The 27,463-nt window shown below is 34.9% G+C and overlaps 1 pseudogene; it reads left to right on the top strand.

The window, feature by feature from the left end:
* The window catches only part of LOC129875660 (SNF2 domain-containing protein CLASSY 3-like), a 58,860-nt pseudogene extending 33,621 nt beyond the window's left edge, over positions 1-25,239 (top strand).
* The last annotated feature ends 2,224 nt before the right edge of the window (positions 25,240-27,463 follow it).

Raw genomic sequence — 27,463 nt, 5'->3', positions numbered from 1 at the left:
CGAAGTCTCTTCTACTAACATATGTGTAGGATTTCTGATGACTTTATGCAGTTTTCACCTCTCTTGAATGATTTTTACTTTCTTCATAGCTTGGTGAACCAAATTTGGCCCTATCAACTCAACCTCACCAACCTCAAATATACCAATCAGTGATCTACACCTTCTCCCATAAAGAGCCTCATATGTATCTATTTGGATGCTCGAATGGAAGGTATTATGTAAGCAAACTCGATAAGTGGCAAATGATCATCCCAATTACCTTTGAATTCAATATTGCAGGATCTCCACATATCATCAAGGGTATGAATATTGTGCTCTTCCTGACCATCTGTCTGCAGATGAAACACGGTACTAAGATTCACCTTTAAACCCAATCCTTTCTAAAAAGACATTCAAAACTGTGGTATGCATTAGGTACCTCTATCTAAGATTATGGAAAAGGGAAATCCATGCAACTTGACTATCTCTCGAATACACAACCTTGCATAATCCTCTATTAAATCTATAGTCGTAATGGGCAAGAAGTGAGCTGATTTGGACATTCTATCCACAATCACCCAAATAGAAACATACTGGGGGTAATCCAGTAATGAAATCCATATTAATCATCTCCCATTTCCATTCTTGGAGCTCTATATTCTGAGCTACACCACAAAGTCTTTGATGCTCAACTTTGACTTGTTGGAATTTGTGCACTTGGATACAAACTCTACTATATTTTTCTTCATACCATTCCACTAATATACTTTTTTCAAGTCATGATACATCTTTGTATAACCTCGATGGATGGAGAATCTTGATCTATGGGCCTCTGCGATTATCCTATCGTGAAGACCATTGACACTTGGAACACATAACCTGTCTTGATATGTCAACACTCTTCTACCCTTTTGGCGAAAGCCATCACTTTCTGCTTATGAATATCATCTTTCAATTGGAGGAGAATGGGATCTTGATATGACTTTTATTGTTACTTCAATAACTAACAAAGATTCGTCTCTATTCCAAACAACAATACCTCCTTCATTGAAATTCACAAGACGAACTCCCAAATGTGCAAGTCTATGTACTTCTTTGGCTAACTCTTTCTTCCCCTCCTCAACATGAGAGGTCCTCCCTATGGATAACTTTCTAAGAGCATCAACAACAACATTAGATTTACCTGGATGATAGAGAATACTTATATCATAATCTTTGAGTAACTCTAGCCATGTCCTCTGCCTCAGGTTCAACACTTTCTAACTAAACACATTTTGCAAGATCTTTTAATCTGTGAACATGTAACACCCCAAATTGTTTTGCCAAGACTCGAACCATTCTTCATATGCGTATAGAATTCAACTTAATGAATTATAATTCTATATACAAGTTAGAATCAATTCCTAAGTATTTTAAGTGTATTATAGGTGAATTATGGTCATAAGGAACCTCTAGTACTAAGTCGAGTTGAAAGATCCTTTACCGATTAAGTTTTTATATAAGATCTTATAAGGGTTGACTTTAAATGACCATATGTTTTGGAATATTAAGATTTAGGTGGTCTATTACCTATCAAATGAAACATCAACGTGTACTCTTTCCAACGATTCCATGTTTTTCTCATTTGGAGTTCGGAGTAAAAGGTTATGACCATTTTACTAAAGACTACCAAATCAGAAATACTATGACATGTAGGAAATATTACGACCTAGAGTTACGATCTGTAGGAACAAGTTACAAACTATAGAAATGTGTACGGGTCGTAAACATTGGTCGTAAACAAAGATTAGAGTATTATTTTTTCAGCTTTTTCCAAGGGTTGACATGATGAATTGGGTCATAAGAGTGATTCGTATCGTCTTATGATCAAATTTTTATGAGGGATAGTTTGGTCTTTTTTCATCCTTTCCTGATCAAAATCTCAATGTTTTGGGACTATTTTGAGTCCTTTATCAGTATCCTATACAAATATACCCTCATTTAACACAGATTATTTAAGGGCAAGGATTGGAGAAGAGAAAGAATCAAGGGTTCAAGCGCTTACTCCCATCTTCAAAATTTTTATTTTTTCTTTGAGTTATAGGTATACAAGGCTAACACAACATTGGACTGAGTTTGTCCACATGCCCCTTCATCTTTATTAATTCGAGTTAAGTTGTGTTGGAGTTTTTGAGTTCCTTGAATTAAAATTTTGAGTTATCTATTGTCTCTTGAGTTCCTTGTACTTATTTAAATACGTATTGATGTTGTTCATGGGTTGAGTATTTGATTTGGATGCATTTTCATGTGTTCATTCACATGAATCCTAATTGAGTATTATATTTAATTTTGAGCAATATTTTATAAGAGTTTGAGTTTTCACATGAGTTGAGTCTAAGGAGTCTTTGAAAGTTATTCATTATTTTGAATATATATATTTTACTGAAATAACTTGATGATTTGAGCATGAGCCGAGCCTAAGTTAAATTTAAAGGAGTCTTTAAGATTATAATTGTGTTGTGATACTGATTTCTCTATGCATTATTTTGAGTCGAGATTGCATAGTTTTAAAGGGATTTAAAAGAGTTGAGTATTTAATTTAAATGAGTGGATTTGATTAAATTGATTTGAAAGAGCATCATGATTAATTTTAATCTAGAGCCTTGAACTGTGAATGCATGAATGTGATTGGAATATGAGCATGATGCTAGTATTGATAGTGTTGACGAATTGATAGTCTTGGATGTTGTCATAAATGATTGTCTAAAACTTCTTTTAACTAAATGATTTGAAGTTTATGTTTTTATGTGATCGCAGCATCAAAAAGAAAGTCTGAATAATTGGAAAATTGATTGGTTGAAAGGATTGATTTGATAGAATGAATCAACACCAAATTGGGTAAGATGAGATTATTTGAATATCTTACGTGATAGATATAAGCATATTGAGTCTTGAGAGGAGTATTGAGCACCGAATTGGGTAAGAGTATAGTCCCTACTCGAATCCCATAAACTACGTAGCTAGCGTAGGATGGAGGGTTAAATCTCTTAAGTCCCAAAACAATGAACTTTAATAGATTGTGGATCCAATGATAGTGATTCGTCCCTTTCCCTGGGAAAGTATTGGATGAGTGAGGCAACAACACTACTTTGTTGTGGATTAATGGATCATAGGTGATGATTATCGGTTAGAGAAACTCCCAAATTGAGTGGATTTTGCAGGATGTGATTGGTTTGATTGAGATTTTAGATGATTGAGTCGATTTGAAAGGCATTGCTAAATTCTAATTTGCATATCTATCGAGTTGAGTCCTCTGAGTTGACATGAGTATTTTCAGAGTTGATCTAGATTGGTGTCTTGATAGTACTCTAATGATTGTATTGTATTGGATTGGATTTGATCGGTCTCTGTTTAAACCTTACTCTTGCTTTAGACTTATGATATCCTGATTGAGTTCCTTACATGTGATTTAGTTACTTTAGCTGATGTTATTCTACCTTATGCATATTTTATTTTGCCATATTACATACTCATACAGTTCGCGTACTAACGCCCATTTGGGCCTACATCATTTCATGATGTAACGACAGGTTCTAGAGATAATCAGCAGGCGCACCATTGAGGATCTATTCACAATCAGCTTATTGGTGAGTCCTCCCTTACATTCGGAGGATACCGCTTATCTTATTCTTGCATTGAGTTTAGTCTTTTCATTATGATTTAAGGTAGTCATGAACCTATCATTGACACCACTTAGACAGTTGATAGAGGTTTCATAGATTAGATAAAGATTAATTGATTTAGTATTTTTATTTCCTTGAATTTTTCTTGTCAGACTATTTTCATGACATAGATTGGTATTTTATTTGATGGCCCATAGTCTTTCTTCCATAAGCTTGATTGTTTGATTGGAATTGTCCAAATAATTGTCTTTTTATTTTAAGTCTTTCACTGATGGAATGAATGAACGAATATGTGATCTGGCCAAGCGGTTCACTTAGTAGCCAGTAATGATTTATAAGTGCCGGCAATATCTAGGGTACCCTTTCGGGGTGTGGAAGAACAAATATACATGCACTCCATAAAGGTAATGACGCCAAATCTGAGAGCAAATATCACTGTTGGCAACTCTAGTTCATGAGTCGGATAATTCCTCTTGTGAATCTTAAGTTGTCTGGAAGCATAAGCTATGATTTTTCCTTTCTGCATCAAAACACAACCCAAACCAACTTTAGATGCATCACAATAAATGACGAAGCCATCTGTTCCCTCGGGTAGGGATAAAATTTGAATAGTAGTCAACCTTGTTTGCTCCTCTTGAAAACTCTTCTCACAAGCATCGAACCATTGAAACTTAGTCTTCTTCTAATTCAATTGGTCAATGGTGATGATATGGATGAGAATCCTTCTAAAATCTTCTATAATAGCCAGTCAAACCCAAAATATTTCTTATGTCAGTCGGGGATGTATGTATGGTCCGGTTCTTAACAACTTCAATCTTCTATGAGTCAACTCGAATACCATCTCCTAAAATAATATGGCCTAAGAATGCCACAGATGCAATCCAAAACTCAACACTTAGAAAAATTTATAACTTTTTTTTCTTGAGAGTTTGGAGAACAATTCTCAGATGGTTGGCATGCTCTTACTCATTACTTGAATAAATCAAAATGTCATTGATAAACATGATAAAAACATGTCCAAATACTGCTTAAACACTTTATGCATGAGGTCCATAAATGCTCTAAGAGCGCTAGTCAAACTGAAGGACATAATTAGAAAATCATAGTGACCATACCCAATTTTGAAGGTTGTGTTTGGGATATCACATTCCCTTATTTACAACTAATGATAGCCTGATCTGAGGTCTATCTTAGAGAAATAAGTGGCACCCCAAAGTCGGTCGAAGAGATCATCGATTCTTGGAAGGGGACACTTATTCTTTATGGTGACCTTTTTCACATGATGATAGTCAATACACATTCTTAAAGATCTATCTTTGTTTTAAACGAATAGGATAGGAGCACCTTAAGGTGCGACACTCGTCCTAATGAACCTTTTATCTAAGAGATCTTTCAACTACTCTTTTAACTCTGGGAGCCATTCTATATGTTAGAATAATAATTGGCTACGTATCATGAAGAACATCTATCCCAAAGTCTATTTCCCTATCAGGAGGGACTCCAGGCAAATCATCATGAAAAACTTCAAGAAACTCATTCACTACTGGGACTGACTGAAGGGATGGTTTCTCCACACTATCATCTATAACTCTGACAATGTGGTAGATACACCCCTTGGAGACTAACTTTTTGTCCTTAAGGTATGAAATGAATTGACCCTTAGGCAAAGCTAGACTACCCTTCCACTCTATAACTGGCTTATTCAGAAACTAGAACTTAACAATGCATGTTCTATAATCAATTGAGGCATAACAACCATAAATCCAATCCATGCCAAGAATGACATCAAAGTCAACCATGTCTAACTCAACTAAGTCTGCAGAAGTATCTTTATGATAGAAAGGGACTATACAATCACGCTAGACTCTCTTAGCTAGAATGTACTCACTAACAGGAGTAGATACACTGAATGGTTCCAAGAGCTATTCAGGAAGATTTCCAAACTTAACAGCTACATAAGGGGCCACAAAATACAAAGTAACACCTGGGTCAAGTAACATATAAACATCACGAGAAAAAACTCGAAGAATACTAGTAACAATATCTAGAGAGTTCTCTTGATCATGTTGATTAGCCATAGCATACAGACAATTTAGACCTCTGCCTGTTCCTGAAGTAGCCCCTCTCTAATTATCTCTGTTAGACTGTGCTACCGAAGAAGATTGGGCTCTTTCCCCCTATTACTCTACCTATCTAATGGAAAATCTCTTATTAAATGACTCATCCAGCCATACTTATAAGAACCATTAGTGTGATCTCAACACTCTCCCAGGTGGAGTCTTCCACATTTAACACAAGGCGGCTAATGTGATAAACTCTTAATAAAATTTCTTAGGAATGAGGCCCTTGGGTTCTAAAATATTGGTTACCTTAAGACATATGGTCATTCCTATTGTTAGATGTAGGTACACTTATTGTAGATGGTGCATAACCAGAAGACCTCTTCTGGAAGAATGAACAATTACTATTACCACTATTTTGATGGTTACTCTCATTATAGTGAATTTGGCCCCTTTCTTTGGTGCTCCTCCCTATCCTTCTTCTAATTCTGCTCAACTTTCTGGGCATACACCAAGAGTCTGGAGGTGTCCATATATAATATTAATAATGCTGCCTGGCACTCCTTCATATGTCTGCCTAATTTTGTAAAAAACTTCCTCATTTTGTCTCTTACATTGGGAACCATTTTAGGAGCTTACATGGATAGCTGAATGAACTTGAGGCTATATTATTTGACAGTCATTCCCTCATGCTTCAAGTTCACAAACTCTTCTACCTTTGCCTTACTCAGCTCTTGCAGAAAAAAATGATCTAAGAATACATTATTGAACTCATCGCAGATTGGAGGCTCAGTGTCCTTACCCTTGATTTCTTCCCACTAGTTGTACCAAACACTGGAAACATCTTCCAGCTGGTAGGAGATAATTTCAACTCCCTCCATCTCTGTCGTAGATATTGCATTAAGTATCTGCCATATGTTAGCAATGAAATTTTGAGGGTCTTCCTCAATGTTGGATTCAGTGAAAACTGGTGGGTTCATTCTCAAGAATTCATGAATCCTATTTGTAGTAGACGACCTTAGGAACTGGAGCTCAAGATTGAGGTATCCTGATATTTAATTTGTGTAGCCATCAACTGGGTTAGCATAGAGATAGCTCCCCTAAATTCAGCCTCAAGAATCATCATGGGTTGAGTAGTTTGTGGAACTTCCTTAGTCCATTCTCAACCTCATTCTCATTCTCTGCAAATGGATCTCTATTTTGGGTCTACATACTGGATGATTAGGGAATCTCATCCTTAGCAATGTTCCTCTAGCTCAAAGTTCTTTTTGAAGACATGATTTGAAAATCGTGAAACACATAAATTAGAAGGAGATTTCATAGAGTTAAACTTTATAGAATGAGATGGAATAAGAAGGAAGTGAAATAATTCCTAAAGTCCTATAGCCTCCCTATTATAGATGTACATTGCCTCACACCAATAAGATTGAATCTACTAGACCTTCATGACACCCTAGGACTTTTGAACTCTGTGCTCATATACCAAGTTTGTCACACCCTGAGCCTACACCCTGAATGTGGGAGACACTCAAAAACCATTGTTTGTACCAAACGAACCACTTAGCTTGGCTAACTCACTCAGTAGAAGATTTTTAACTCATGAAGATACTCAGATGAGTACAATGAACAGGGAAATTATTACTCTTTAGTATAAATCTTGAAACTCAAATATATAATAATGTATGAGAGTTAACTCAATGGTTTAAAAATATACTCAAGGAAATAAACTATGACAGGTCTATGAAGCCTCTAGAATATAGACTCTGAAACAGGTACTGAGATAGACCCACGGTTACCTCAAACTAAAAATTAATAACTAAAAAGTAAAGATTCAAGAGCACATATAAATGCAAAAAGGTCTCACCAAAGCTGGGTAGAAAGCTAGATCTTCAATGATGTACCTGTTGAGGATATCTACACCCATGTCTGCATCATAAGACTATGCAGCTCAAATGACGTCAGTACATAGAATATAGAGTATGTAAAATGGAAAAAGGAAACTTACTTAGGATACTCAACTCTAAAAATAGTTCAACTCAAATAAGCATTCATTGTAATAAAAGATAATGCTTTAAAAAAATACAGGAAATAATAAATACAACTCAATCTATGAAAATAAAATATTTTACTTCTTCGGGAGTTTCTCTAACCGATAACCATCAGTTATGAGCTACGTGATAATACAATGAACTGTGGTCGTTGCCATAGCCGTTCAATACCTTGCCAGGATAAGAGACACAAAATCATCTCTAGATCCAATAAAAGTCCTCTTTTAGGACAATGAGGAGTAGCCCGAATGACAATACAATCCTATTCTATACTGGCTATGTAGTTTATGGGGTTTGAGTTATTCCATACTCTTACCCAAATAGGTGCTCAATACTACTCTCAAGATAAAGTTTATTATGCTCATAAGTCAAGCTTGTGTATTTACTCAATTACTCATTTAGTCTCTCTTGGACTTAGATCAAAACCAACTCAAACAATGCATTAAAAGTGAAGTTTACTTCTCAAATCAACCTCAAAATAAATATTAAAATAAATTAAAAGTCAAATCATCTATACCTAAAATACTCATGCTTAAAATAGTGGTTAAGAGACTTATCAAACTTGACTTAACTTGTGCTCAACTCTTTCTCAATCATATGATAAACATAATTATGCTATACTCAAAACAATGGATAAAATATTAAATACCCACTCAATTAGGGTTTATGTGAATGAAGACATGAATCCATAATCACAAAAACTCAAGTCATGAAGATCATCAATGTGCAATTTAATATATGTGTAAGAACTTAATGGAATTGATATAAATAACTCGAGAATTCACATTGTTGGGATTGAATTCTCAAACTTGAAACTCAACTTGACTATATAGAGATGTAGGGCATGAGGATGAACTTAGTCCAACGTTATAATAGCCTTACATACCTAGAGCGAATATTTGTTAAGTGCAAATTGAAGATTAGTTTTGAAATCCTTGAACCTTAACTTCTCCTCTTCTTTTAAATTCTTGTTCTCAAAAGGTTTTAGGTGTTAATAAGAGAATAAATTTATTGAGTACTGTCAAAGGGTTTAATTTAGTCCCAAAATGGCTTGGATTAAGTTTGGGAAAGGACCAAAATAACCTTTAAAATAAAAAATGGGGTCTAGTGGGAGAGATTGATCGAGCTCGCCGTCTTGATCGTGGAGTCATTGATCTTCTGTCCCTGGTTGCCTAAACTCCCTTAATTTTGATAAATTTTCTCTGAAGTGTTTAGCAAGAACAACTTGGCTCACCGAACCAATTGGTGAGTCACTCTTCCCTTCTTTAACTGGCCAATTTGTCCTTCTATCTGCATAAAATTTCTAAATTATTTGGCGAGGATCTCGGCTCACCAAGGCAACTCAGCGAGTCTCTATTCCTCTTCATCTCGCCAAAAGTCCTTAGTTTTTTAGCATAACTCTCAGGATGTTTTGGTGAGCTTCAATGACACTTTCGTCTTTATTCTTAGTAAGATCAAGGTTCACATCAATTGGTGTTTTTGCACTTTTAATGTTTAAATACTTGAATTTTCCAAGCATCATTCAGATATAATTAGATTGAGACAATACTAGACCTTAAGGAATTTTGTGAATCTAAACACCCAATATCAAATCAACAAATCCTAGATCTTTGATATCAAACTTACTAGCTAGCATACACTTATTAGCATTTATGTTATCAATGTAGTTACTTATTATTAGCATATCATCCACATATAAACAAACAATGACAACCTTATTTGGAGTTCTTAATGTAAACACATTTTTCACACTTATTAATTTCGAAACCATTTGAAAACATTGTATGATCAAACTTTACATGCCATTATTTGGATGCTTGTTTTAGTCCATACAAAGACTTAACAAGTCGACACACCTTTCTTTCATTTCTAAGAACTATGAACCCTTCCAGTTGTTCCATATAGATTTCTTCTTCCAAATCTCCATTTAAGAAAGCTTCTTTGACATCTATTTGACGGATCACTAGACTGTACAAGGCAGGTAATGCACTTAGAACTCAAATTGATGTAATTCTAGTTATCGATGAGTACGTATCAAAGTAATCAAGACCCTTACGTTGTATAAAATCCTTTGACGACAAGTCTTATTTTATATTTATAAATAGTTCCATCATCTCTCATTTTCTATTGAGCCGAGGGTCTTTCGAAAACAGCCATCCTACATTGGTAGGAGTCAGGTCTGCGTACGCTTTACCCTCCTACATTGGTAGAAGTCATGGATTATTTGAAAGTTCTAGGCTCACTTTCTAAAGGAATGTTAGAAATTCTGATTCAAAGAAAGTCGAGGTTCTTTAACATTTGCTGGGTCTTGGATTTTCCTTGTTATCATCATTTTCCTTTATTTCTTCTCGAGATCAATTATTTCCTTCATTAGACGATTCACATTCTCTTTAATACGGGTGTATGGTTTCAAATAATTCAACATTATCTAACTCAATTACCTTATTAATATGAATGTAAGGATTTTCTGATTTATGAACCAAAAATCGATATGCTTTACTATTTGTAGCGTATCCTATGAACTCAGAATCAATTATTTTTAGTCCTATTTTTACTCTTTTAGGTTTAGGAACTTGTACCTTAGTCAAACACCCCTACACTTTTAAGTATTCAAGGATAGGCTTTCTTCCTTTCCATTTTTTATATGGAATAGATTGTGTTTTACTATGGGAAACTTGATTGAGTATTCGACTAGCCATATGGATAGCTTCCCCCCACAAGTTCTGGGTAAGAAAGAACTATTAAAAAGCATTCTTCATCTCCTTAAGTGTTATATTTTTCTTTTCCACAATTCCATGTGATTGTGGCGAGTAAGGGGCTATTATTTGATGAATAATGTTGTATTTCAACCATATTTCTTCAAAACGAGATTCATATTCGCCTCCCCTATCACTTCTTATCATTTTGGTCTTTTTGTTAAATTGTGTTTCAACTTCACTTTTGTATTATTTGAATGCTTAAATTGCCTCATCGTTACTAGTAAGTAAATAAACATAACAATATCGAGTTCTATTGTCAACAAAAGTTATGAAATATTTCTTTTCATTGCAAGATGGCACTGACTTCATGTCACAAATATCTATGTGAATTATGTCTAAGGGATTTGAATTCCTTTCAACTGACTTATAAGGATTTTAAACAAGATTAGATTCAACACATATTTGACATTTTGACTTTTGTTTTCAAAATAAGGCGATAAATTCAAATTGCTCATTTTGCGCAAGATTTTATAATTGACATGTCCAAAACATAAATGCCATAAATTGTTTTACTCAAGTAAGCAAGACGAAGATTGAACTTTATTATTTTGAATAACAATTACATTCAGTTTTAAAAGGCCCTCAGTGAGGTAGACTTTTTCTATAAACCTCTCATTCTTACTTACTACAACTTATCAAAAATAAGAACACACTTGAATCTATTCTTGATTACGAAACTAGTAAAAATCAAGTTCTTCCTCATTTAAGGAACATGGAAAAAGTTTTTTAGAGTCACCAGCTTGCCAAAGGTCATCTTTAGAAATACTTTTCCATATCCTTTAATTTTTACAGTGAAGAATTTCCCATGTAAATAGTCTCATCCGATGCAGCAGGAGCATATGATGCAAAGGCTTCTTTAACAACACAAACATGTGAGGTGTATCCAAAATCAAGCCACCACTCCTAGGATTTCCTACTAGGTTGCATTCAGTCAACATAGTATATAAGGTTTCAACTTCCTCATTTGTGCCAACCATGTTGGCTTGACCTTTCTTCTTTTCCTTCTTGGGAGCATGACATTCCATAATCTTATGTCCAGCTTTTCCACAGTTGTGGCAGTTTCCGTTGAACTTCTTTTTACTAGGATATCTATTTGGTTCAGAAGGTTTCTTCCTCTTTTTTGAATTAGTTGGACCTGTCTCAATAATATTTTCTCCTATAATTGTTGAGTTTCTGTCACAATCCAAACTAAGCACTATGTGTGACACGCAAATTAAAATCCTGAAAGACCCTAATCAAGACTTTTACCATATCATACATGAGCATACATAAGGTAAATAAGAATCAAAAGCTAAAATATAATGCATAATTGAAGACTCTAATAGGAAATCTAAACATAAGAGAAGAGCAAACCAAACATCTCCAAAAGATTGGGACAACTTAGACTCTATGACAGTCTAACATGCCTCTACTACTATGGATGGTGCTTAGTACAAGTTCCTAGATCACCAACATAAGAATCAAATTCATAGGAAATATAAAGAAAACATAAATATCACGTCCTTGAAGCATGACAACTCACCAACAATAAGAAGTAGTAATTCAATCTCTAGACACTAGCGGCATATGTGTGATGATCGTTAGATCCTACATTATGATGCAATATATGAAAAAAGTATGTGTTAGTACATAGAATGCACTAAGTATGTGAGAAGTATGCATGAACAATGATAACCAAACATAGTCAATATAAACATTTGATGCATGACGAATATCTTGAAAACATGAGTAAAACTTGCATTTGAAAATCATAATCATATGATTAATGCATCGTAAAACATCATCATAAGCATAAAGACATATCATATACATATGTGGGATATTAATATTTATCGATATATTAGACCATATGATTTATAACATTGAATCTAATGTAACTCCCACATCGAGAAGAAAAAGACTATTTGCCAAGGTAGACTTTGTATCATAAACTGAAACTAAGGGTTGCTACTAGGGTTCCCTTGTGGATCCCCACCATAAAGTTTGATTGGTGCTTAGTTAATCCCAACAGAATACATAAAACATATTCATTAGAAAAGGTAAATCAACAAATCCAATTTCATGGAAATACATCATAAGAATAACTCCTTGAAAACCATGATTCCTAACTTGAACTTGTAGATACTTACCTTTCTAAGCATCTAAATCATCATATCATGCATATTCTGAGAAAACCTTTCACAATTCATAGTTTTATACTTGAAAAGTACTTTAATCATAGTATATAACTTTTATAAATCATACATAAATACTCGATCATAAATTCATAATTTAAAGTTTGAAATTCATGGTATGATACATGGGTCCTTGCAAAAGTTATTGAAAACATGAAATTTAACTCAAATCATGCATGAATAGACTATTGGGATTAAGTAGAACCATAATTGAATTTACCCAATGTAATTTGATCAAAAACCCTAGAATTTGTAGAATTGAAATTGATAGGAAAGACAAAAAAATTGAGACTCCATGGATGAAAAGAATCTATAGATAAATTCCCAACATACCTTGATATTCAAATCCGAAGAGAAATCTCTAAGCAATGGAGACTTAACTTGATCATGAAACCCTAACTCTTTCTTGTAGAAGAAGACTTGAGAGAAAATTTTGAATTCTTTAGGTGAATTTACGAGAATAGGATAGAATAATGAGAATTTAAAGGATTTAAGTAATTAGAAGGTTTGTAAGATACCCCAAAATAACATAGAATAGGTGTAGAAGAGATAGAAAAAAATCTAAAACACCCTTCATTAAACATTTTCGTACTGACCTACGTGTGGGGAACTATGGATCGAAGGTCAGGAGACGGGTCTTACGGAAGGGGTTGTAGGATAAGGGCTCTAAATTTTGACTACTAGAATTCCACAAGGGAACCTATAAATAGGTTCTATGGGTTACCTAAGACTTGCGAGTCATAGACGCAAGCCGTTAACCACCCCACTACTTAGCCAAATTTCAAAATCTCAGGAGATATCCTACGAATCTAAGACTTGCGAGTCATAGACCCAAGCTGTTAACCACCCCACTACTTAGCCAAATTTCAAAATCTTAGGAGCTATCCTACGAATGTATCTTATGGTCTATCAATGGTTGTACGGGTCGTAAGACCTTCTCGTCCTACAAATTTTTCCAAAAATTGAAATACTGAGTTTCTGAACCTCACCCGCGGGACCTTCCTACGGATCATAGGTACTCCTAGATAACTCTCATAGGCTAAGTCCATACTTGGTAAATTTTCCATTTTTCTGAACCCTTCCTATGAGCCTATCCTACGGCTCATCAACCTTTCTATGGACCATCAAGGTGACTTGTTTTAGACTTCAAGATTTTCCTATGTACTGGCCTTTTACGATTGTCTTCCTACGGCTCATAGGACTTCCTACAGTCCGTAGGTCACCTCATAGAAGCCTGTACCAATACATTTCTATAACATTTTCTGCAATAATTTTTCTTTGTTTGATCTTCCAACTTTTGGGTCTTACAATATCTCCCCCTTGGGAACATTCATCCTCAAAAAGATTCAAGTCAGCATGAAAAATGTAAGGAAAGTGACATAAAAACTAACATGAATGAAAACACATCAAAATACACTAAAACATGGATCCCAAGCTAAAACATGACTTTGAAAACTCATTTACGTGAACACGCATGTAAAGGAAAACATAAGAATGACTAAAACACATGAATTCGAAGGAGTGAATCATGAAGGAACTTAATACCTCAACTACGAATGGAAGGAAATAGATGAAGATATCATGTCATCATATTTTCCTCAACCTCCCATGTAGCACCCTCAACCTCTTGGTTCCTCTACAATACATCGGATACAACTTCTTTTTTCCTCAACCTTCTAACTTGTTGATCTAGAATTTCAACTGACATCTCCTCATAGGATAAGCTCTCATTTACGTCACGCTGTCCAAAGGCAAAATAGATCTAGGATCACCCATACACTTCTTTAATAATGAAATATGAAATACCGGATATACCGTCTCTGACTCCGAAGGTAAATCCAACTCATATGCAGCCTTGCTAATCCGTCTCAAAATTTAATATGGGCCTACATATCGGGGACTAAGCTTCCCCTTCTTGCCAAAATGCATCACACCCTTAATGGGTGAGATTTTCAAGCAAACCCAATCATTGACCTCAAATTCAAGTTCCCTTCTCCTCACATCGAAATTGGACTTTTGTTTACTATGGGCAGTCTTCAATTTTTCTCCAATGAGTCTAACCTTTTTGATAGTATCATGTACTAACTTAGGTTCTTTCAAGTCAAATTCACCAACTCCAAACCAACCAATAGGATAGCTACATCTTTTACCATATAAAGCCTCAAATGATGTCATCTGGATGCGAGAATGTTAATTATTAATATAGGCAAACTCTATCAATGGTAAGTGATCATCGCAATTACCCTTAAAATCAATGACAAAGATCTCAAAATAACCTCCAATGTATGAATAGAATGCTCAACTTGACCATCGATTTGCTGGTGAAAAACTGTACTAAGCTTCACTTGAGTATCAAGACCCTTTTGGAATGACCTCCAAAACTGAGATGTAGTTAAGTACCTCGGTTTGAAATGATAGATAATGGAACACCATGAACCTTAACTAACTCATGAATATAAAGTCTAGCATAATCCTTGACTGAATAAGAAGTCTTAATGGGAAGAAAATGCACTTACTTAGTCATTCGATCAACAATCACTCAAATTGAATCATATTGCCTACGAGTATCAGGTAAAACCGTAATATAATCCATATTCAAGTCTTCCCACTTCCAAGTAGGAATTTCAATTTCTTGAGTTAAACCTCCCAATTTTTGATGCTAAACCTTCACTTATGGACAACTATGACATTTGGACACAAACTTCACAATATCCTTTTTCATGTCATTCCACTAATACGCTTCTCAAATCTCGATGCATCTTTGTGTAATCTGGATGAATAGAATATCGCAAACTATGAGCTTCGGGCAATATTATTTCCCTCAATCCATCAATATCGGGGACACATAGTCGACCTTGATATCTAAGCTGTACATATCCCCCTTGGGGGAAAGCGTCAATGGATTTTTCAACAACCGCTTTCTTTGACTCAACTAAAGTAAGATCATTATCTTCTTTTTCCTAAACATCCAACATAAGAGATGATTCGAAACCATTTCGCACAACTACACCCCTATACTCAAAATCAACCAAGAGAACACCAAACTAGCTAGTCTATGAACAGCATGAACTAACTCTTTCTTTTTATATTCAATATGGGCAAAACTATTCATGGACAATCTAGTAAGAGCATCGGCAACCATATTTGCCTTATCTGGATGGTACAATATACTTATATCATAATTCTTCAATAACTCAAGTCATCTTCTTTGTTGAAGGTTCAAGTCCTTTTGGTGGAACATATATTACAAACCCTATGGTCTGTGAATACATCAACATGAACACCACAAAAATAGTGTCTCTAAATATGTAAAGCAAACACAGCCACAACTAACTACAAATCATGAGTCGGATAGTTCTTTTCATGCACCTTAAGTTACCTAAGTCATAGTCTATCATTTTACCATTTTGCATCAAAACACAACAAAGACCCACCCTTGAAGCATCAAAATATATAACAAACCCATCAGATCCTTCTGGCAAAGTCATCACCAGAGTGGAAGCAGGTCGATCTTTCAACTCTTGGAAACTTTTCTCACATGCCTCAGACTATTGGAATTTCATCTTCTTTTGAGTCAAAGTGGTAAAGGACGATGCAGTAGAAGAGAGTTATTCCACAAATGTCTATAATAACCGGTTAAGACCAAGAAAGTTTTAATGACGGAAGGAAATAAATGTCAAGTCCAATTCTTCACCACTTTGATTTTCTTGGGATCCACCATAATAACTTCACTGGAGATAATATGGTCATGGAAAGCAACTGACCTCAACTAAAACTCACACTTGCTAAACTTAGCAAATAGTTGACAATCCTAGAGAATTTGCAAGGCAATCCTCAAATGATCAACATGCACATCCTTAATCCGAGATTAGATCAAAATATCATCAGTGAACAAAATAATGAAGATATCCAAATATTTCTTAAATAACCTATTCATCAAATCCATAAAAGTTGTAGGAGCATTCGTTATTCCAAAGTACATAACTAAAACTTCAAAGTAACCATACCGAATTCTAAAAGCCATCCTTGGAATGTCACATTCCCTTATTCAAAGTTGGTGATAACCCGAGCGAATATCAATCTTTGAGACGTAGCTTGCTCATTGAAATTGATAGAACAAGTCATCAATCTTTGGAATGAGATACTTATTGTTAATGATGACCTTGTCAATTATCGGTACTCAATATACATAGAAAAAGAACCATCCTTCTTTCTAACAAATATAATCGGAGCACCCCTCAGATAGATACTCGTTCTAATAAAACCATTATCTATCAAATCCTTTAACTCCTTAAGTTCTGTCGGGACCATATGGTAAGGAAGAATAGATATAGGTTGGGTATCTGAGAAAAGGTCAATACCGAAGTCTATCTCCTTTTCAAAAGGGATACGCGGGAGATCATCAAAAAATACTTCTGAAAATTCATTAAAAAACTAAAACTAACTCAAGAGTAGGAGCTTCGGCATTTGTATCCCTAACCCAAAATAGATGATAAATGAAATCCTAGGAGATCATTTTTTGAGCTTTAAGTCACGAGATGAATTGATCCTTAAATAGAAAATTACTACCTTTCCATTCTAACATTGGCTCATTAGGAAACTGAAACTTATCCACACGGATTCTATACCATATGGAAGTATAACATGCATGAAGCCAACCTATACCAAGGATAACATTAAAATTGGGTAATATCAAGTTCTACAAGATCAACTAAAGTGTTTTATGAAAAACTGAGACTAGAAAATTTCTATAGAGTCTCCACAACTGAATCACCAATAAGGGTACAGATCGAAAAAGGCTCTAACAAAATCTTGGGATTGACCAAAAAATTTATAGCAAGATAAGAAGTAACAAATGATAGCCTAACACCCGAATCTAGCAATGCATAAACATCCAACTTAAATACAGTCAACATACCATTTACAACATCAGGCAAATCTGCTAACTCCTGATGAGTCTATAAGGCATAAAATCTATTTTGGTGCTGACCATCCCCTAAAGTAGTACCATGTTTAGCAGGTCGGCCTGTAGTAGACTGAGCCTGAGTCTGGGGTCGACCATCTCCATCTCTAGTAGTACTCGCAGGGAAATCCTTCACTTTTTGATCCATATTAACATAACCAAAGCAAGCACCCGAACCTACTAGACATTCTCCTAGATGTTTTTTTCCACACTTTTTACATAGGGGAAAAGGTTAACCACTCGGGTTCTTACTGGAGGATTAGGGTTAGACACCCTATCTTTGTTGAAGTTTGGAGTCAGACTGTTAGAGGAATTTTAGCTAGAGATATTTGAGCAAAATTGAGAATGGCCACCATTACCCGACTTTCCATGAGAAATTCTCCACCATTGGTCTAAGCCCTCTTAGACTCCCTTTTAGACCTTTCCTCCAAGTACTCCTCCTCGATTTTCTCGATATGCATCATGAGCCTTGAGATGTGAATCTCCTTGATTAGCATAGAAGTTGTACATTTCTGATCACTAAATCTGACACACTAGAAAAAACTTGCTCATTAAACTTCTTGAATCGGCAACCATGGAATGAGCATATTTTGACAATTTAGTGAACTTTAAGGAATACCCCCTTACACTCATATTACCTTGCCTCAAGTTGATGAATTCTTTCACCTTAACTTTTCTCAACTCTACGGGACCTATATCACTACCCCTCTCACTTTTCCATTAATCAAACCAAACTCTTGAACTTTTTTCACTCCACGGGACCCATATCACTAGCCCTCTCACTTTTCCATTGATCAAACCAAACTTGTGAGACTCCCTTAAGTTGATAAACTGCCAAGTCCTCCTTCTCCACTGGACTAATGCCCATAATATCAATAATTTTTCTAATACACTTGATAAATTCATGTGGATCCTTATCCATCTTAGAGACATAAAACTAGAGAGGGTTCATTTGAGTGAAGTCACAAACTCTTGTAGCTCCGTACCCATATTTGGTTTCACAGGATCCATAACCTCCCTGTTATGTTGAGTGACTAAGACTTGTGCAAGCTCTTGAAATGCGGTCCAAAACTATACATGGGAGACTTGCTCATTCAAAGGGTCATTTGGATCTTGTTGCTCCGCTTTAACATTCTTTCTCACGGGAGCTCTTCTTGGAGGCATAATTCTGTAATCACAAAGAGAAAGCATTAGAGGGAAAAAACCTTAGAGTTCAACTCTATCATAAGGCATAACAATGATGAAAGAATTTAAGTTTGCTAAATGCCTCATAGGCTCCAATTCATAGATGTGGCGCGCTTCACCCCCATAAAAAACTCTACTTGATGTGGTATATTAGACTCCCTAGGACACCTTAAAACCTTATGATTTGATACCAAGTTTGTCATGACCCAAGATAGGCCATAGGCATGATGCGAAAATTTGAATCCCGAAAGACCCTAATCAATCCTCTTAGCATATCATACGTGAGCATACATAAAGTAAATAAGAAGAAAAAGCTAAAACATAATGCGGAATAGAAGTCTCAAATAGGAAATTTAAACATAAAAGAAGAGCAAGCTAAATATCTCTGAAAGACCTGGAAAACATAAACTCCATGACAATCTAACATGCCTCTACTACTATGGATGGGGCTTAAGACAAGTTTCTAGAGCACCAACATAAGAATGAAAGTAATAGGGAATATAAATAAAGCATAAATATCACTTCCTCAAATCATGACGATTCACCAACAATAAAAAGTAGCAACTCAATCTTTAGCCACAAGCAGGATGTGTGTGATGATCGTCGGACCCTACATTATGATACAATATAGGTAAAGAGTATGCATTAGTACATGGAATGCACTAACTATGTGAGATGAATGCCTAACAATGATAATCGAACATAGTCAATATTAATATGTGATGCATGACCAATATCTTGAAACTAAAAGTAAAACTTGAAAATATCTGAAAATCATAATCATGTGGTCAATTCATCATAATCTTATAGATATATCATATACATATGTGGTATATTAACCTTAACCGACATGTAATACATGTGAGCTACAACATGGAGTCCAATGTAACTCCCTCACCAAAGAGAGAGAGAGGCTTCTTAAGAAAGGTAGACTCCGTATCATAAATAAAGCATGAGTTATATATGGATCCACTAGCTAAGCCGTAAAGGAAAACTTATAGTGGCTCATAGTTTTGGAACTAAGGGTTGCTACTAGGGTATCTTGTAGATGACCACCACAAAGTTCACTTGGTGTTGAGTTAATCCCAACGAAATACATAAAACATAGTCATTAGAAAGGTAAATCAGCCGATACGACATCATGAAAATACATCATAAGAATAACTCTTTGAAAATCATGATTCATTACCTGAACTTGTGGATACTTACCTTTCTAAGCATTTAAACCATCATATCTTGCATATTGTGAGAAAATCTTTCACAATTAATGATTTGGTACTTGGAAACATGCTTTAATTATAGTACATATCTTTCATAAATCATACATAAATTTATAATTTAATGCTTGAAATTTATAGCATGATGTATGCGTCCTTGCAAAACTTATTAAAAACATGCAATTTAACTCAAATCATGCATGAATAGACTATTAAAATTAATTAGAAACATAATTAAATCGATCCAATGTAATTTCATCAAAACCCCTAGAATTTGTAGAATTGAAATTGATGGGCAAGAGAGAAAACTTTGGGACTCCAATGATGGAAAAGATTCATGGATGAATTCCCAACATATCTTAATATTCAAAGCCAAAAAAAAAGCTCTAAAAATAGAGACTTGACTTGATGTTGAAAACCTAACTCTTTCTTGGAGAAGAAGACTTGATAGAAAACCTGAAACTCTTTAGGTGAATTTGAGAGAATGATAGAGAATAATGAGAATTTGAAGGATTTAGATACTTATAAGGTTTGTAGGATACCTAAAAATGACATAGTATAGGTGTAGGAGAGATAGGAAAAGTCTAAAACACCCTTCATTAAAATCTATTGGACTGACCTATGAGGGGACCCTATGGGTCGTAGGTTAGGAGATGGGTCATAGGGAAGGGGACGTAGGATTAATGCTTCAATAGTTGAGCTACTGGAATTGCACAAGGAGACCTACGAACAATTTCTATGGGTCATCTAACACCTTAGGAGTCGTAGATCCAAGTTATCAACTACCCCAACACTTAGCCAAATTTCAAAATCTTAGGAGCCATCTTACCAATGGAGCCTATGGTCCGTCAATAGTTTTATGAGTCATAGGAACATCTCGTGCTTCTCACTTTTTCAAAACCTAAAATACTCATTTTCTGAACCTCACCTATAGGTCATTCCTAAGGATGGTAGGAACTACTATGGTCTGTAAAACCCCTTGTAGGATGAGTCCATACTTAGTAAATTTTTCATTTGTGAGAGCCCTTCTTACAAGCGTGTCATATGGCTCATCAATCTTTCTATTGATCGTTAAGGTGACTCATCTAATACTTCAAGATTTTACTAAGTACTGGACCTTCTACAACTGCCTTCCTACAGCTCAAACAAGTTTGAACCAGCAAATTTATGCAACTTTTTCTACAATAATATTTCTTTGTTTGGCCTTCCAACTTCTGGGGTCTTCCAGTTTACTTTAGCCATCTTCTCAGCAGCCTCGTTATCTTCCTCAATCCTTAGACAAAGAATCAAATCATCAAGAGTCATCTCCTTTCAATTGTGCTTTAAATAATTTTTGATGTCTTTCCATAAAGGAGGAAGTTTCTCGATAAATGTTGCTACTTAGAATATATCATTTATGATCATAGCTATAATGAATAATTTAAATTCAATAACCATTCAACAATATTAACAATAAAACTATTGAATTTGATCATACCTTTTTCTAGAAGATCATAAATAATGACTTGTAGTTCTTGGACTTGATATATGACAATCTTGCGGTCAACCATCTTAAAGTCCGAAAATTTTACAGCCACAAACTTCTTTAAGCCTGCATCTTCAATTTTGTAATTTTTGTCAAGAGCATACCATAGTTCTCTATATGTTTTACAAATACTAAAGTTATATAAGCCATCTTCCAATTAATTGAGTATCTAGTTCTAGCAAAGAAAATCGTAGTGTTTTAATGCCTTAGTCATAATAAACTTTTCATTTTCAAGAGTTCCTTCCCCTAACACGGGAAAAACTTCATTGATAAAACATTGTAGACTGAGGGTAGTCATATAGAAGAACATCTTCTGTTGCCACTGTTTGAAGTCAATATCGGTGAACTTTCTCTATTTTTCGGCAATAGCCATTACTGTAGCAACTGTTGTTTGACTTGACGAAGCAATGTTTGTTGTAGCTATGAAAACACCGTTCACAATAGAAATATTTTGTTGCTTTGTATCAGAAGTCATTTTTCCTTTTCGTATTAGAGAACAAAATCAATCTTTAGTAAATCGGTGAAGTTGTTATATTCTTCAAATCGAATACAAATGACTGAATTTATTTAATGAAGTTTTTATATTCTTCAAATCAAATATTCTTTCCTTTCTAATACAAATTTAACATTCGATGAAGTTTTTATATTTTTCGAATCAAGTATTGAACTTTTCTTTTACTTCTTCTTTTTTGAAATAACTTTACTATTTGATAAAGTTTTTATATTCTTCGAATTGAATATTAAATCAGAGTAGAAAAATCAGAATGTCTTTAGTCTCCAAATTCAGAAAATAGATTAACAAAGAAAATAATAATTAAATTCCTTAAGCTTTACGGGTACTGTGTTCAACAAGCATAATAATAAAAAAATTAAATATAATAAATAAATATCCGAGACACAGAATTCGTTATGTGTTCTTAAGAAATTTAATCCCTCACTGTATCGGAGGTAGTTGATTATTTACTCGCAGGATAAAATGAATATACCTATTAAAGAACTAGTGGCACCTCAAACTTCAATAATTTCACATAACTCAAAAGTCAGCAACGAAATCACATAAAAGCTCTACTTTCTTTGTAAGAAATGTATGTAGAAGAAGGAGAAAATTTGATGTTTAATAATACGAGAAGAATCCTCTTTTTATACACAACAAAGGCCAGTGTGACTAGGTGCTTATTGTGCCTTTTCAACAAGGTCACAACCCTTTCGAAAAGTCACAACACTTCGCAAAACTCACAACCTTTCAGAAAAGTCGTACTCTTCAAAAAAGTCACAACTTTTTGAAAAAGTCACAACCCTTCGCAAAAGTCACAATCTTTCAGAAAGGTCACAAACATTTGGAAAAGGCGCAACCTTTCAGAAAAATTATAACCCTTTAAAACAGGCATACTTTTCGTAAAGGTCACAACTTTTTATTTTTCATTCACACCTTTAAAACCGACCAAGCTTGTTGTTGAGGGTAAAAGGCACAACAAAGGTCGAGCATATCTTCTTCAACCATGTTCACTTTCCATGTCCAAAAGAAGAATGGAAATTGTATTAGCCCTATTCTTCCTAGTGAGGACGAGGAGTCTAAATCCTCGTCTGAAGAGGACTGCGACTCGGAGGAAGATTCTTGAAGAGACTGAATTTCTCAAGTTTATTGCTGATTTTATAAAAAATGTTGATGATAATAGTAAATTCACTCCTCTTGACAATAGGGAACAGGTTCCTGTCAAAGAAACACTTCCTTTAATATTCAGTTTTGAAGACGTGGAGCTTCTTCCCCCAGAGAAACAAGAATGGGAAATCAAATTATCCTTCTTTTTGTTGAAATGGACATGTGTATCGAAGAATCAAATGTTGGATTTATAAAACCATCTATTTCGTCGATACAAAGTGGACAAACAAGTGACTATCAGAAAGGGAATACAATGTTGTTCTAGATGAACAAATTGAACTCATTTGTTCAGTTTTTCATATGTCCATTTGGAGAGCAAGTACATCTTGCCTCCTTTTGTAAGTATACAAGTTTTGTCCTATCAAGCACTTTTCTTTTTAATTTGGAACTCAATTCACAAGATATGTTGTTATTACTTTAATAGATCTCGTCTTTTATCAAATATTATTGAACTTCTGTCATTTGCAGGCTCAGAGAACTCAAGGGAGGTATGAAAGAAAATATTTTGGAGAATCGCCATCACTCTTGGATGTTTACAGCTTCAGAGTTTCTGATTCTTCTACAGTCGAGGATTCTCATTGTTATGGAAAAGGAACCATGTGGGATTTAGTTCCCCAAAGTGCCACAACGACAATGTATCCTCATTATCATGGAGGATTTGAGTTCATGTAGAACAACATTGCTGGAGATATAACTCTTGAGAGGCTGAGAGAGCCCCTATGTAACAGTAAGGGAGTATGCATTACCTCACACCCACCTGGCACCGGAAAATCCTGACTCATCATAGTATTTCTTCAGTCATTTTTGAAGTTGTTTCCATATTGCTGGCCTGTAGTTATAGGTCCATCAAATTTGCTTCTTAATTGGGAAGCCGAGTTCCAGAAATGGGCGGTGGACATTCCCTCCCACAACTTCAACAAGAAAGACTTCTCTTTTAAGGAAGATGAAGGTACTATTGGTGTCTTTCACTGTTTATCATGTGACATGAAAACAAATCCACACCTTCTACACTAGGTGAAGCTGAAATCCAGGAAAAAAGTAAGAGTGTTTTGGGAATCGGCTATGACTTGTTCAAGCTTCTCACAGGAGAAGATGGAGACGGTTATGCCAAAGAAACTAGAGAAATAATTTTAAAATTTCCTGGTCTTCTGGCCGTTGAAGAAGGGTACACTGCTCGAAATGAGCACAACCTTGTGTGGAAAGCTTTAAAAAAGGTTAAAATAAAGAAACACATACTTTTATTTGGTACTCTAGTCTAAAATAACATCAAATAGTTGTACAATACTCTCTGTGTAGTTAGTCTTAAGTTTGCTGTAGATTCAAAGAAGAAATGGGCTTCTCTTAGCAGTCCCATTGACAAGAATGCCCGAGCATTGGAAGAGATTAGCGATATTATTTCACCACTTGTCCATAAATGTAGTGAAAATGTAAAGAAGGTAAGCCTTCTAGGTATACGGAATACTATAATACACTTGAAACCCACAGACTTGCAGAAGGAGTTGCTTAAAAGAATTCCAGAGAATCCAGGCTCCTTTTATGAAAAAAATCTGGTCTCTGATCTCTGCTCATCCTTCATTAGTGGCAAATAGGAAGGAGATCTCTGAGTTAGAAAGTCATCCCAAAGAAAGAAAATGTCGGTTGGATCCAGATATAGGAGTAAAAATGAAATTTGTTGTTGAACTGATCAGACTCTGTGGTGGGAAGAAGGAGAGGGTTATAATATTTAGCCAGTTACTTGATTCAAAACAACTCAATTCTCTCTTTGCTTGGACTTTAGGTAGAGCTATTCTCTATATGGATGGGAAACTTGATATAAAGCAGCGACAGATATCAATAAATTCTCTTAATGACCCTAAAAGTGATGTCAAAGTGCTTCTTGCATCGATGAAGGCTTGTTCAGAAGGGATAAATCTTACAGGGGCCTCGATAGTGGTTTTGCTTGACGTTCTTTAGAATCCCTCAATAAAAGACAAGCCATCAGTGAGCATCAAGAAAAACCACTCTTGAGACACCTATTAGACTTATTCCTTCTAAACAGACTTTTAATGATGCAAGAAGCACTTTTACATAAATCTTTGGGTCATTAAGACTATCTATTGATATCTGTCGCTGTTTTACGTCAAGTTTCCCATTACTATAGAGAATCTCTCGGCCGAAAGTCCAGCTGAAAAGAGAATTGAGTTGATCTTTGATCAGGTTTAGAGAATCAAGCAATTGGCTAAATATCATAACCCTCTCCTTCGGCCCATCGCAGAGTCTAATCAGTTGAACGACAAATTTCATTTTTACTCCTATATCTGGATCTAACCGACATCATCTTTATAGGATGACTTTCTAACTCCTATTTTCCACTAATGATGGATGAACAGAGATCAGAGACACCATATTTTCTTCGTCAAAGGAGCCTAGATTCTGTGGAATTCTTTTATTCAACTCCTTCCGCAAATCTATGGGCTTCCAAGTGTAGTACTGTATTTTTTATACACAGACGGTTTATCTTCTTTATATCTTCACTACACGTATGGACAAGTGGTTAAATAATATCCTTAAGCTCTTTCAATGCTCGGGCATTCTTATCAATGGAACTGCTAAGAGAAGTCTATTTCTGCTCCGAATCTGCAGCAAACTTTGGACTAACTATGCTGAGTGTGTTGTAAAATTCTATTATGTTATTCTGGAATGGAGTTCCAGCCAAAAGTATCCCCTTCTCTGTTTCAACCTTTTTCGGTGCTTCCATAGAAGGCTTTGCCTATTCCGAGAAGTTTGCCCTTCTATAAGGTTTAGAAGACCAGCTAATTTTAGAAGGATTTCTCATATCCCATTGGCATAACCGTCTCCATCTTCTCCTGTGAGAATCTTGAACACGTCGTAACTGATTCCCAAAACACTCTTTATTTTTCACATCTAACATCTTCAAGAATATTCTTCCCATCAACCTTATTGTTCTCTTCAGAATCCTCGTCATCACATAGAAGAATCAGCTCTTTGTTGTGTTTTTCACCCTCAACAGAACTCCCCAATTGAAGATCCACAAATAAAGGTCATTCCATGTGGACACAACCTTCTTGAAACAGAGACATCCCCTAGAGACATCCCCTGAATCCATAAATATGCACCTTAGTCAAATTGCACAACCTAATGCACACACAAAAAAAAATTAAGTTTGTTTTAGACTTTCAAAATGACAAACATTTTTAGTAAGGACGAAAAGTATTTAAAAACGAAGAAAGTAACATGTAAAAGAATAATGTGAAATACTAATGTCACCAAAAGTTTTGATATTTAATTTATTGATACATTTTGATTTTGGTACTTGCAATATATGTAACTAAGACAAATAAATTAAAACAATATTATAATTTTAGTAATTTTTATATACATATAAGTTTGTCACACATTAACGTAATATTTTTTAAAAATTAATTTTTATTTTAAAATATAAATATATGTGTCATTACATTGGTAAAACCAAAAATGACACACGAATTACAATGTAGGGTGTGTTCGTTAAAGAAGGAAAATGTGTTTCATGAAAAACAAATCTAGAAAATAAGTGAGTTTCTTATTTATTTTCTTGTGTTTGGTATGTAAGTAAAAATATTATCCTAAAAGCATTTGAATATAATCTAGATAAATAATATGATAGGTGTGTGTGGGATGGTCGGTGTGTGGTTATAGAGATGAGGGTTTCTAGGTGTTATGAAGATGAGGTGTGGGGTTATTTTAATTTTTGTTAACAGACAACATTACAATAAATTCTAAAATTAATTTTTTATTTCTAAGAATATCACGTGGCTTAAAAAATTACCTGAAACATTTTGTTTACCCCTCCAGACTCAGCCCAGACGTGACTTAACTAAAAACACTTAGCCTCTCATATATTTAGACCCAACTCAAACCTACTTTATGACCGAGTAGCAGAGGGATTGTTTTTTGTCATTTGGGTTAGGTCTGGAAGGGTATAAAAATTGGTGAGGTAATATAGTAAAGTCACTTGATATTTATGGAATTAAAAATCTAATTTAAGGATTATTATTTTTAATTTAGTAAAATAGGTTTGTTAACGAACATGGTAAATAAGTACCATTTGTTAGACGACGGGCTATATATGCACCATTTTATATTAAGGGTATAGTAACTCTAAATAACAAAGTTGAGTGAATATTTTACAGTTAGATCTAGCAGAAATGAATTGTAAATCCTCCAGATTATCATAAATAACAAACCTCAA

Source organism: Solanum dulcamara, chromosome 12 (assembly GCF_947179165.1).
Source record: "Solanum dulcamara chromosome 12, daSolDulc1.2, whole genome shotgun sequence".
In the NCBI taxonomy this organism is placed as follows: Eukaryota; Viridiplantae; Streptophyta; class Magnoliopsida; order Solanales; family Solanaceae; genus Solanum; species Solanum dulcamara.
This window is presented reverse-complemented; position numbering and strand designations above follow the sequence as displayed.